This window comes from Pygoscelis adeliae, unplaced genomic scaffold (assembly GCF_000699105.1).
Source record: "Pygoscelis adeliae isolate BGI_AS28 unplaced genomic scaffold, ASM69910v1 Scaffold25, whole genome shotgun sequence".
In the NCBI taxonomy this organism is placed as follows: Eukaryota; Metazoa; Chordata; class Aves; order Sphenisciformes; family Spheniscidae; genus Pygoscelis; species Pygoscelis adeliae.
This window is the reverse complement of record NW_008824808.1, coordinates 4,666,711-4,674,477: the sequence shown is the minus strand read 5'-3', so window position 1 is coordinate 4,674,477 and position 7,767 is coordinate 4,666,711.

The following is a 7,767-nucleotide window of genomic DNA, read 5'->3' as shown; positions in this document are numbered from 1 at the left end:
CTCGACCTTCTGAATTAACAGCTCTATTGTCTTCTCCGTAACGTATTCCCTATCTTTGTCATCACTTTATGCCTCATTACGTTAACCGGGCGTATCTGGTAAATCTTTAAACTAAATTAATTGCTACTCCAAGATTCAGAATTGCTTCATGATTCAAAAAAAACAAAACAAAACAAAACCACCACCACCCCAGGAAAAAAAAAAAACAAACAACCAAACAAGAAAAAAGGGGAAAAACCCCAACCCCATAATGTTTACTGTATTTGTAAAGCAAGTGCAAAGCAAAGCCTACTGAAAGTTTTAGAGCACGAACTGGTAAAATATCCTCCAGCATACATGTTACAATGTATTTTTATCTCCTTGTCTTTTCTTCCAAGCAAACCACCCGACACTCCGTCCCGGCTCTTCTCAGAAAAGACAGTATCATCTCCTTAAACTCTTAAGGGAAAAGCAAGTACTCTGCTTGATATTTGCCAGGCACAAACACCACAACCAGAGGCGACGATACGAGATCTTTCTTTTGCTACTGACATCTTGTGGAACTTCAAAATTCTTCACAGTCTGTCAATCAAAAGATTAAAAAGGATACAAATTTAGATCAGGCCTCCAATTAAAATCAGACTCTGACCCATCCCACCATGTCATGGGACCCCGTGAACCTCAACAATAAGCCATTTCCCAGAATTTAATTGTGGTTTGGTGACTCAGTGACACACAAGTGCTCTTGAAGTAAACAGTTGAGTGTTTTAAATAAAAATTCTGCCCCTCCTGTAAATGATTAGTTACTAATCCTAAAATTATTGTTTTTGCACCAATCTATTAAAAAGGAGGAAAAAAAAAGGGAGACATAACAAAGTTCTTCAATGAATTCTGTATAAAGAGAAAAATTCTAGCTATCCTGGGAGCTTTGCCATTTTCCCTGATGAGACCAGGACTTGGCACGAAGGCAGCTGTCACTTGTGTAAAAAAACTAATTATGACATGACTGTAGGAAAAGATAGTCTTTTGTTTAAAGCATTATACTAATGTATCTGGCTTTGGCACAGTCTTCCTGTGTCCCACAGTTTAAAATGGAGAGCGTCCATCCTCTTTTTCTCCTCTTATCTGTCTAGAAAATAAGCTTACCGGAGCAGGTCTTGGTGTTGCTGCGTGAATGTACAGCATCTTGCCCATCTAGCATCTCCACTAGGTCGATTTAGCAACTACCAAAAGATACACAGTAATTGAGCCCGTTTGTAATACCTGCTTTGTACCTGATGGCGATTTTAATAATCTTTCCAAATGTATCGGAAATGGTTTCGAAAGGATGCTTTTATCCTGCACTTTATATGCCAGAAGTAATTTCCTATTTTTCCTTCCAGGCAAATGGACAGACATGTTGTGAAAGTGCAGCGCTATTTAACCCATTCTGGCACCCCAAACCTTGACTATCTTCTGAAGGCCCAGCACGGTTGTTACTTTACATGAGCAACAAGAGTAAGTGGTGTCTACATGAATTATAGGAAGTTCCTCTTCAAGGCATAGATGCTGAAGATGCTGGAGAAAATCAGATTCTTTTTCAGAGTCTACAACTAAAAAGTACACGAACAGGCACAAATGGGAAGGATGCAGATGAATCACAGGCGAGGCCCCACCATATCAGGCCAGTAATGTCTGGGAGTCTTCACGGACATTGCAGCATGAGTTCCTTTCTTGCCAAAAGCGACACAATTTTTATGTTTAAGCTTTGCTAACATCACAGGGAGCAGGCTTCATTACATTATCTTTTGCGTGTTGAGCACTCATTTGCCCACAAAGAGCTAGCCGAGGTCTCATGGCTCTGAGTCACAAGCCCTGAGCACGCAGCACAAACTTCAGAGGTTGCTATTTCACATCCCGCATGATCTCCCCGCCAGAGACCCGAGGCAGCAGACCGGGTGACGTGCTCTTTCTCCATCACTCGAGTTCAACCTCACTTTTTCTTTTTTTTTTTTTAACAAGGTAGTCCTCACATTCATACTGGATACCTCAAACAAAAGCAGCAAAATGCTCCTTCCATTCTGATACTGAGTTGTGTTTCAGATCCACAGCCCTGCACCAGGAAAAGAATATCCCTATTCTGCCCCAAATAAAAAAAGACATCTTTGGGATCTTTATCTCCTCTAGCCTGAAAAGGTGATGTTTGGAATTAATTCTCAGGCTTTGGTCTCCAAACTAGAAACACTGTCAAGCCATATTGCCAATTACTGCACTTACTTTCTTTTCCCATAATGAAAGGCGATTAACCAATTAACATTAATCAATGTGGTTAAGCGTTCTCCCACTCTCACCAAGTGCCTCCTCCTTCACACAAATGCATCGGATTAACCAATGGGTATATGCAAGGGTTGCACTGCTCTGGGGATGAGGGTGCTTTTGACCTTATTCTGTTGCTTCAGGTTTAGATGGTGGCTGCCAGTCTCCCCTAGGCCAGGGGCTCAGTAATTTTGTGGGTTTAATCCCAGTCCCTGTCCGCATCATGAACCACATGCTTCCTGGTGAGCCTCAGGCTTCCCTTCCCACTCATCAAGTGGCTGCCTCAGGCAGCATGGGGGGGACCAGCACTGCTGCCTCCTGTCCCTTCTCAAGGTGGGAAAAGGGATTTCGCACCTTTCAGACGCACTGGCAAGCCACCCGGCTCCTTGCCCTTCACCGATTGTCCCTTGACATCCCCTTTTAAAAGCCAGAGGGGAGGGCCACAGGGTGACCTGGCTTATCCGCACAAGTCCCTCCTGTGACCCTACCTGCAACACCTCGTATCTCTGGCTCATCCCTGGCAACCTTATACAACACTCTTACACAACGCTTGCTGGGAGCTGGGCTGCCGCCAGGGAGAGAAGCCTTGTGCTGAGAAGAGGGGAGGGCTGCTGGCAGACCCGGGGGCAGGTGGGATCTTGCCCCGGTCCGGGGATGCAGCAGGGAGCAAGCGAGGGTGCAGAGCGGGATAGCAGAGCACATAGGTTTTGTAATGGGGCACAGGGGAAAGCTCCTGCACGGTCAGGCCGAGCGCCCCGGGATGCCAGCCCCTCACGCTCTGCCCTGGCACAAGTTATGGCACTTTTCTTTTTCTTGGGGGCTACCTTGGCTTGGGGGTGATGAATTATGGGACGTGTCATCTGAACATTTTGTTCTGGAAACTCCCTCCGCAAAAGTTGCTCTCACTTTTAACTTAACCTTCAGTGAAAAATCCAAAGAAGCAACTCCACATCAGGAAAAATGACAAGGTAGCCTATAGGCTGTATTGATGCCTAACTGAACTTTTAAATTTTTTTCAATATTTAGTATTTCAATATTTAACAGCAAAGTATAATTAGTATTTTAGAGCAGAGTTATATAGAGGATTTTGTACTAATACATATTCAGTGAAAAATGTACTAGGCTACGGCTTATGGTGCATGATAACTATATAATGAGCAAGCAGTATTCTCTCCCTTATAAAACATACTAAACAACTGTGCATCGTATGAGAAATAAAAATCTATCTAGTTTTCTAGATAGGCTTAATTAAAAGCCCCCATCAGAAGTGGCTTGTAGGCACAAGCTCAGAAGTGGACTTTGAATCGTGCTTTTCATTGCTAGTCTAGTTCTACTCATGACATAAAAACTTGCAATAAAGCAGAAAATCAAAACCACAGTGCATTATCTGTATAAACATTCGCAGTCTATCGTGAAACGCTTGATCGAAAGGCAAGGAGCTCCTGAGCTTTCTCATATGGACATCCAGTAGTAGTTCTGTGTAACCCTGTTCTTTCCTCCTCACCACAGAGACGAGACTCTCAACATGAGCTTTTTAGAATAGGGTACTGGGTTTACCTCTTCGGCTCAGAATTTCTGATTTTAACTTGCTTCTTAAATACTCTAAAAATTGCTAAGCACTAACAAGTGAAGATTACGGATGCTCTGCATCAGTCAGGATCAGACCATAATATGATATGTGCTCAGCTCTTTGCAGGCACCAGCAGCTATTTTACAGCATGAAAGCTAGAATATTATTATATGCAGACAATAAGCCTGATAAATTATAACAGTAACCTCACTGCTTTACAGGTTTTTGAAAGCACTTGTGTTTCAATAAGCAGAACTGCAGGATGAACAACGTTAACTGAGATGGACAAAGTAATTCCTCTTGTAGTCCCACACTGGTGAGACTTCAGTTCTAACATACAGTTTGCAGGTCAGGCTGAAAGATAAAGCTGTTGTGTTCAATGTAGTATCTACAGAAAATAGACAGAGCACCACAAAATGTAATATTGCAAGATAAAAGCAAGATGAAAGTTGTTTTTATGATTTCATCAGAACTTAATGTCTTCCTGTATTTGGGTAAATGTATCCTTTTATAAGCTAGTGGAAAATATAATAACTGATTTCATTGTAACCAAGAAGAGAAGAGTTTTAGTATTTCCATCTGTTTTCCCGGTAGCCTGAACGCGCTAGAAAGGCAGTCTCATAGGTAACGAAAGTACGCAGGGGAAGACTGTAACATTACCTTTAAACCACCTGGGCATCAAGCAGAAAACTGAATACATAACGCTTCTCTCGCTCTGTACTTACAGAAATGAATAACGTTATCTGACTTACAGAGTATCTCAAATCACTTATAATCATGGTGTGGAGCCGTTGACTGGCCCTAAGATGTAAAGGCTCTAAGAAATCTGCTTATATTCAGCTTCAAACTCTGTCAGCACAGTGGACCGTAGCCTTCTCTTTGCTTTACTTCATCCCCTTGCAGAAATGTCAGCTCTCTAGCTCTCTGCTTTGGCCTACTACATGTGTACACAGGAGGGCATGAGAGGAGCACAGAACTGGAAGCAGCCCTGTTTAGCCACTATTTTGATAAGCAGCGTTTTATTCCCTGTAGGGGACTTTCTTAACACGAAGCATTACAGTGCAAGCTAGCCAGATTTGCCAAAGAGTAGCTGATCTGTAACTGTGCATTAAGAGACGTTTATATCATTAGAGATTTAGGCCTTAATGCAGAAAGACCCCTACCTACTTGCATAAATGTCCAGTTGAGCAAGGATCCTGGAGGGCCAAGGATGATAGAAAATCAAAAGGGATAATACAAAAGACATCGTATTTAAGAGATTATTCCTGTGTTTTTTGAAGAGCCTTTGAGACACTTCATGGCTTACGTGTTCGTTCTCCGGCCTATGGGAGTTTCATTCAGACAACAGCTTTGACGTAAAACTTTTCTTGTTTGTTCTGTTTTGTTCTGTCAGCTCAGGAAACATTAGCTCTCCCTGAAATTTCAACAAGGGACAGTTTATCTTCGATGCTAATTTCTCTTATTACTCACTGCGAAGCGTGTATTAGATGAAGGCTGTCTTGAATTACCCAGTAAATCTCTACAACTGACTAACATGAGATAATCCCAAAGATACTAAATTTCAAAGACTTTTATTGAAACGGGTGATTTTCCACCCTCATGATGAAATAGATTAAGAAAAAGAATGTTTTCTAAATGTCAGGGAGGTACCTGGATGAACCTTGTTAACAAAAATGAATTTTGTCAATGCATCTTATATGCGCTGTGCCTAGAAAATCAGCGAAGCAGAAATGAGTATGTTCTAAACTACAAATGTCACTCTGAATAGGGATAGTATTACCCTAAAGATTGGTACTGGCATTTGTTTGAGCTATTTTCAGGGGTTCAGATATGAACAGCAGAATTAATGCAACTTTAGGCTTTCTGCTTTCTTAACCAGAGCTTCAGAGAGTCGCCACTTAGTTTAAAAAATAAATTCTAAATACTGAAAAATCGTTGTCTATATTGCAGGCCTTGAGTTCCAGTGTGCAAATATATAGAAATTTGCAGAAACCTTTGGACAAGAAAACAAAAGATGCTGTTACAGCTATGGATTTAGCCTCATGGGTTTTGCATATTGTGTGACTTGATGAGTTTCCAAACCTGAATCTATTTGTCCTAAAAACTGATAGCTGAATTGCAAAACCACTGAATTCTGAAATGTTCAACACAGATTCCAGACCTGAAATGTATGGCTTAAATTCAATTATAATTGGGGGAGAACTTTGAAGAAGCTTATTTTCAACAAAATTAAGGTAACGGACCGGAACAAGAAGTTAGTTGTTTTCTGAAATCTGTATCCCTAGCCAGCAAAACCTATGGTAGGGGAATAAAGACTAGCTAAAAATCTGCACAGATCCTTTCTACAAGTTGAACCGGTGGCCCTGGAGCGTTCGCCTGCCACCGCAGAAGCAGCTCAAGGGAAATGGGCATCAGACAGACGTTGACAGTGTGATACGCACCGAGAGGGGACAGCACATTTCTGGATGTGTAGGTTCAGGCCTTATGTCAAGCAGGAAGGCAGGTAACATCTCTGGAGGCACGATGAAGGCATACCAGAGACACAAAAAAGTATGAGTAATAGAAAAGGAGGGACAGACGAGTAAAGTTAAATGATTAAGGGGCTGGACTGACATATATCAGTTGAGAGTTAACTATGGCTTGGCGAAGTGATGGGACAGTGAGCACATGATAACCATGCTCAAAAGACAGCAAGGGATGATGGAAGAATGTGACTGTTATGGGAAATTTGGTTAAATTATGCTAATGGTTACTGGTGGACCTGTAATTAGGTTAGAGGGCAGCTATATTTAAAAAGGAGAATTCCTGCCTGGTTTTAATTGATATTTTGAAATGGCGAAGCCCATATTGCTATTTCTGAGGTTTACCCAAAAGCTTGTTTTTCAAAAGAAGAAGTTCAATGACTTCAGTAACAATTAGGCTCAAGTTGGAGAAAGCTTTCTGCAAACATCCCCTCTGAAATTTCAAAATACAAAACACATGTTTTATAGACACATAAATATATTTATAACTATTATAAATAAAGAGTTTCAAGTTACCTGGCAATAAGCTGGTGGTCATAAAATATGACTGTATTAAAACTATCTAAACGCCCATTTGCTTATGGTTTTGGGCAGACAGGAGTCATGGAGAGAAGGAATAATACTTGTGAAAATGAAGTAGAAGCTCTTATTTTGCTTATTTTAACAGAAAATTGCTTGCACCCTCTGTAATGGCTCTGTGTATATGAGCAGCACTGCATGAAGTTAACTGGATTTCAGCTGAGGATTTTCACAGCTCAGAAGTTACCCTGTTCAATGTTCTATTCCTTTTTATCCTCTTTTTTTTTTGAGAACAAACACATTATGGCATATTCCCAACTAAATAATTCACTCATTTACTCTTTAAGGCAGGCAGTTTCCTAAGAGGTGTGCTCTAACCTCCACCACTCCTTCTACCCCTTTTCCTGACCTCATTGGGGTCCCAGTGCGGAGAGTGGAGAGGATGACTACTTCTTCTCAGAAGAAGCTTATATCCTAATGTTAAGTAGAAACATTATAGATGCAAACCTACTTTTGGGTGCAGGCTGGAAATAAACCACATAGCCTCAGTGTTAACAATGGCCTTTCAGTATGTCCGATAAAGCAGTGATTTCTTCTTTTTTTTTTTAAACCTCTCTTCTTGTTTGCTGCCTCATTTACAGCTAACAATAATAGAATCAGGCCCAGAAATTAAAAGAAAAAGTTTAATGGCTGATGATTTCACTATCTCTTCCAAGCAAACAACAAAAGTCCACAACCTTTTAACCTTTTCCATCCTATTTGCTAATTACTTATTTTGTAATTAACCCATTATGCATCTGTCATTGTGTTTTAAATTAAATCACTTTAATTGCTAGTAAGTAGGGTTTATTTCGTTCCTGGTATGGTTGTATGGGGTCATGA